A 6,000-nucleotide genomic window follows, 5' to 3' on the forward strand; every position below is an offset into this window, starting at 1 on the left:
TTTATAATGGAAAAAAATACAACTCACTAAATTTAGCACTCTTATTCTAAGGTTCTAGAAATCTTTGCCTTTAGAAAATGGAGAGCCATATAGTAAATTACTACTTAAAAGCAGTTCCTGATCTTTTCCCAACACCAATGCATTGGGGGCCTGAAATAGGCCAGAGCCAGTGGTAGCCGTCTGCTGTCCGTTTCCTCAGGAGCTGGGGTAGCATTTGCTGAGAGTCATTGCTGCTGGACACAAAGTCAGAAAACAAACATCTGGAAGTTTTAATATTTAATGCTATTACAGGCAAGAGAGTTCTGGCTTAGAGAGTTTGAATTTGGTGAACTAACTAGTAAAAGAATTAAGAACTGTAGTAGAAAATAAGTTTAGGTGGTTTTCACATAGTTCCTCTGATTTGCATTATGTGATTCTTTTCCTAAAATTTAAGGTAAATAGTTGGTTTCACGTTCATTTGAACTCTTGAGATAGACCATTCAATAGGCTAGAATATCAGTAGAAATCAAAACAGTAAACCTCACCTCAGATTCTTAATCAAGCCAGAGAAAGTCCTATTAATTCTTACAAGTACATGATAAAAGCAAAGTCAATTGATATTATATCTGGTTTCATATTTTGCCCACTTCAAAATGTGGAAAGATGAGCGGCTCCTAAGAGAATGTTAAATTTTTGTTTTTATCTTATAAATATGAAGGACTGCCACAGTTAGCATGTTCTTTCCTCAGTTCTTCAAAGCCCCAGTTCTTTAAAGGAGATTAAAGATTTAATCACTGTTACATATTGTGAAAGGAAAACCCTAAACGTTAGTAGTCTTAGGTAAACCCTCTGAAACTGCTAGAATGATCCAGATTTTTCAGCCTTGTACAGAATCCACAAACCTTACTCTGGCAGCCTTTATTAATACCTCAACGTGGGAATCTAAGTTTAAAGAGAACCCAGTAACTTTTTACGTACTCAGGTGGCAGTTTCTAAATCTCATAAATAGAAAGGTATGAATAAGATTACTTTCAGTTGAGAACTATAAAAACCTCAAATTCTCAGTGTTTGACACATTCAAAATTTAATATTAGGTAAGTTAGAAACTATTTGAATTTATTCTCTTCTTGTTCATTTATTTGTTTATTTATTTATTGGTAGAGTAGTGAAGTACTCAGAATCTTTCCCATGTACTAGTTTGTATTATCTCTTGGGAAATTGGGATTGGGCATGCTGTTACAACGCCATCTGCTGATCAGTGTGTCTGTAGTGAAACTGCAGCTTTTTTGAAACTGAGCAGTATTGTCCAGAAGTTCTAGAAAGCACTTATGAGAAGTACAGGAAACTTGGAAGCAAAGTCTTTTTCACAAGTACCTCATTTGACAACATTTACTGATAATTGTCATTTTTTAAAAGTTTTCAAAATAATGTTTTTCTTAGTAATGATTTCTATTGAAATTTGATTATAAAATTATAAATTTTCAGATTTTCACTTTTTATTCAAATTTAAGGTCTTGGTAAATGATAAAATAAAGACATATTTTTCTAGGGTTATAGAACATTTTCACCCATATATTTTGATTTCCATTTATGCATGAATTAGGAAAATGACATTGTTTTCAAGGTTGTTAAAAAGGTCCTTTTAAAAAAAGAGAGACTGTACTTGTACTATTTGAGTGGGGATAGAATTTCAATGCCATTTAGACATTTAGCGGGACCAACAAATTAATAAGACACGTTGAATAGAGTAAAGCAGTTACTATCTGTGACTAAAAACACATTTGAAATAAAATTGAATGTCTCTTAGATGGAAACGCAAACTTATTATTTCTTCCCAAGTACTTCTGTTTGTTTAGGGCTTACTGACTAATCCTTTAAGAAATTGCTAAACTTTCCCCAAGTGCTAAAACCCTAATTCTGTTTTTAAAATAGCTGTAAGTAATCCTGTCTTTATATGTTTATATTAAATGTTTAACAAAAAGGATAATTATCTTTGTAAACTCATTATTTCTTGGGCCCAAACTCCCAGTAAGGCTTTGTCTTTTTTTTTTTTTAAGGCTGTGTGCTTAATTAATGACATTGAGAAGCATTTTCAGAGTATTGGGAAAAATAGTCCATAGGAATACAGGATTTGGGGACAGAGGGATAGGTTTCTGTTTTTATTTTTTAGATTTCAGTGGAGTGTTAATAATTCAAATATGTGAGAATAGGAAATTTTATCTTCAGAATTATAATCATAGCCGTAAATGCAGTAGAGTCATAGCAGTAGATGCAGTAGAGTCATATCATGAAACTCCATAAGTCTCGGACTAATCACTTCACCAAACCAGCTACAAAACTGAAATGGAGTACCTTGAAAATACATCTCAAGGGGAACTGAGTGTTGCTAAAGTTTCTGGCTGATGTTCTGTGTAATAGAGATTCTTTATTTCCTTTGAACCCAACTATTAAACTCAGTATTCAGAAGCAGTTTGTTTAAGTGCTGATAAAAAAAAAAAAGGTAATTCTGAAAAGTGGTCCTTTTGGTAGATTTTCTTTATTTTTCTTTGCTTTGGTTGATTACTTCTTCACTGTGCTCCTATACTTTCCCATAGCATACTAGTTAATGTAGCAAGTTTCTCAAGCCAGACCGGCTGTTTCCACCATTATTGGCCTGGGCAAGTTACTTCTTTGTGCCTCCATTTCTTCTGTGAAATAAATAATATCTCCTTCACAAGTTTGTGTGAAAATTAAATGAGGAAATAATTTGCATATCACTTAGAATACAGCCAAACATATAATAGGCACCCAAAACAAAAAAGATGGGCTGTTCTCTTGGATCTTCTCACAGAGTTTCTTCCCCTTTTCTCTGTTACTAATATCTCTCCTCTCAACCTCCCTGCCCCAAACTCTGTGTTTCTCCCTATAATCAACCAGTATCAATACCTTGCTACTTCCTATTGCCTAGTCAAATTGTATGCTATTTTAGTCATTTCTTAATATAACAATTGCTTTTTCCAAATGGTTTTTGAAAAACACCTTCAACTTCTGTGTTTTGATTAGGTTGACAGATTTTTTCATTTCCTTCCCTGGACAATGGGTTTTTCCCCATAGTAAGCACTGTGGTTTTTTAGCTCTTAAAATATACACGAACATTCTCTAAGAAAGATGCAGTATTTTACATGTTTTATTATGTTTGTATCTTGTATGCTTAGTTCTATTAGCTATGTTTAAAATGAAGGAGAAAAGAATGCCTATTTAGTTAATGTGCTGAAACTTAAATGATTCATAATAGCTGAATACCTGTCATCAAGGTATATCTTCTAGCACTAACATTGGCTTCAGTGGTGTGGAGACCAGAACCACTTAACCACTATAAGCATGGCTCTTGTGGGTACCCTGTTACAGCTATTAATTTCAAGTACAACATGGCATGTCTTGTATTAGGAGTCTGTACTATGTATTGATGTCAGCAAAAATCATTTACAAATTCTCGCTTATGACTGGTCTCTAAGATAAGTCTTTAAAGACTTTTTTATCCATTAATAGAAGACATGAGACAAAAAGTGTGGCAGCCAGCTATTTGATCTACTAAAAATTTTGGTTAAATACAATGGATATATGAGCTTTCCTATTGATACTGTATCTTTAAAACCTTTATAGATTATTTTATTGAGCTGATTGTTCTTTTTATGTGAATTTAATTAAGATTTCCTAACTTAATGTATATTTGGTAATCTTCTTTGTTTCTTCTCTATATTATATATACTATAATGTGTTAAGGTGCTAGTGCTTGCATGAAAATTTACTTGTGCTTAAGAAAAAAACAATTTCCACCGTGAATAGAATAGTGTATTTCTTTGTTTTACTTGCTTAATCGGTGGGGTTTTTCCCCCATTGTAAGTGTTGTCGTTTTGCAGCTCTTAAAATATACACCAACATTCTCTAAGAAAGAAGCAGTAGTTTACATGTTTTATTATATTTGTACCTTGTATGCTGAGGTCTTTTTTGAGAGAGAAACACATGTTTGGTGAGTTCATATTTCTTAAAATATGCGTGATTCTTCAGACTGGAATCTAATGAAATAGGACTCCCATTTGAAAACTAAAGAGTTAAGGCTATAACAGAGGATAAAAGTGATCAAATGATTAGCCAGGGGCTAATAGAAATTCTGGAAAGAATGACAGATTGTATATTAGAAAGAAATGTGATCTCATATTCATTGTAGCTTTATACATCTAAAGATCCAAAAGAAATAATAGGAAATTACTGAAAGAAATGAATATCTGAAACTTTAGAGTTGCATGTGGTGTTGAATTAATCCAAGCAAGAAAGACTGATGGGCAGATAATAAATTACTTTGTGTAGGAAGTCTGCATTCCTTATATTCAAGGTACTTTTGTTTTTTTTTTTTTTTTTCAAAATATATTTAAGTAGTTCTAGGCCAGTTTCAGAAAATTGAATTTATGATTTTCATCATTGCGCCATATGTGTGTAGTTCTTTGGAATAAAAAAAATATTATAAAGACTCCAAATCCTTGAGTGGAAGAGGGTAATCTAAACCATCCTTCCGTTCTATGCCAAATTGGTAGCATTTTTCCCTGTGAGAATATGAACAATATAGAACACATTTTTGCATACAGTCAATTGTGATACCCCATAAGTAAAAGAGTTTGCAGAAATGTCTCAATGGGTTTTACTCAACAGCTATACGTATTCTGGGGAAAAAGAAATAGTCATAAACTAAAAAATATACATACGTATATTTTTATTACAGAGAACTGATTATTTGACTTCTGAATTTTACTTTGCCTTAAGTACATGTTATTTAACTAAAAAAATTGAGAGTGTGTATGTTTGTGTGTGAGTACTACTGTCTGTCTCCATACAGATTTACACACAAACTGGTATGTATTCTTTTTTCTCTAAAGTTAAGTGGTCACGCAGCGTTATAATTGTGGAGAAGTTCAGCTGCTTTCAAATATTTTGATTGAGATATACATGTTCTTCTTAAACTGTTTGAGCTTTTCAATCAAATTTTCCCCAGGTTTTTGCCTTTCAGAATTAGAGTTCATTTATGTTCTTAGTTTTTGTAGGTCCAAGGAGAAAGTGAAATGTTTCCTGAAATATAAATAATTAATAAAATTAAAATGCAGGCAGAGTATGCTCTTTATTCTTCATGGACATTTTCTTGTTGACTCTTTTTTTTATATATATACTTAATCTTCAAGGGGAAACAGATTTTTACTCTATTAAACTAAAATTTTGACTCCAAATCATCTGGGTTTCTCTATATTGAAGCATTTAAGGTTAAACTCAAGTATGTATATATAAATGAGTTCCATATTCTGTAACCATATTAAAACTTTTCCTACTATTTGATGGAAGATTTATAGAATTTGTTTTATGTATGTATGTGTGTATGTATTTAGAGACAGGGTCTTGCTCTGTCACGTAAGCTGGAGTGCAGTGGTCCTATCATAGCTCACTGCGACCTCAAACTCCTGGACTCACTTGATCCTCCTGCCTCAGCCTCCCAAGTAGCTAGGATGATAGGCACGTGCTACCATGCCCGGTTAATTGGATGTTTTTATTTCTTTATAGAGACAGGGTCTCTCTGTGTTGCCCACGCTGGTCTTGAACTCCTGGCCTCATGTGATCTTCCTACCTCTGCTTGCCAAAGTGCTGTGATTACATTTGTGAATCATCTAGCCTAGCCTGAATTTACTTTTTAATAACTACATCAGAATTAGGGCCAGGCACTCACACCTGTAATTCCAGTACTTTAGGAGGCCAAGACAGGAGGGTTGCTTGAGACCAGATGTTTGACACCAGCCTGGGCAACATAGTGAGACCTCCATCTCTACAAAAAATTTAAAAAATAGAAAACTAGCCAGGCATGGTGGCATACTCCTGTAGTACCAGCTACTTGGAAGGCTGGGGTGGGAAAATTGCTTGAGCCCAGGAGTTGGAGGTTGCAGTGAGCTGTGGTTGTGCCACTGCACTCCAGCCTGGGTGACAGAGTATATCTTCTAGCACTAA

The 6,000-nt window shown here is 33.8% G+C and overlaps 1 protein-coding gene across 1 annotated transcript in view; it reads left to right on the forward strand.

Annotated features, from left to right (window-relative positions):
* SLC38A6 (solute carrier family 38, member 6) overlaps positions 1 to 6,000 on the forward strand; it is a 107,656-nt gene that overhangs the window by 36,431 nt on the left and 65,225 nt on the right. The window lies entirely within an intron of this gene.

This window comes from Propithecus coquereli, unplaced genomic scaffold (genome assembly GCF_000956105.1).
Source record: "Propithecus coquereli isolate 6110/MARCELLA unplaced genomic scaffold, Pcoq_1.0 Scaffold5, whole genome shotgun sequence".
Classification (NCBI taxonomy): domain Eukaryota; kingdom Metazoa; phylum Chordata; class Mammalia; order Primates; family Indriidae; genus Propithecus; species Propithecus coquereli.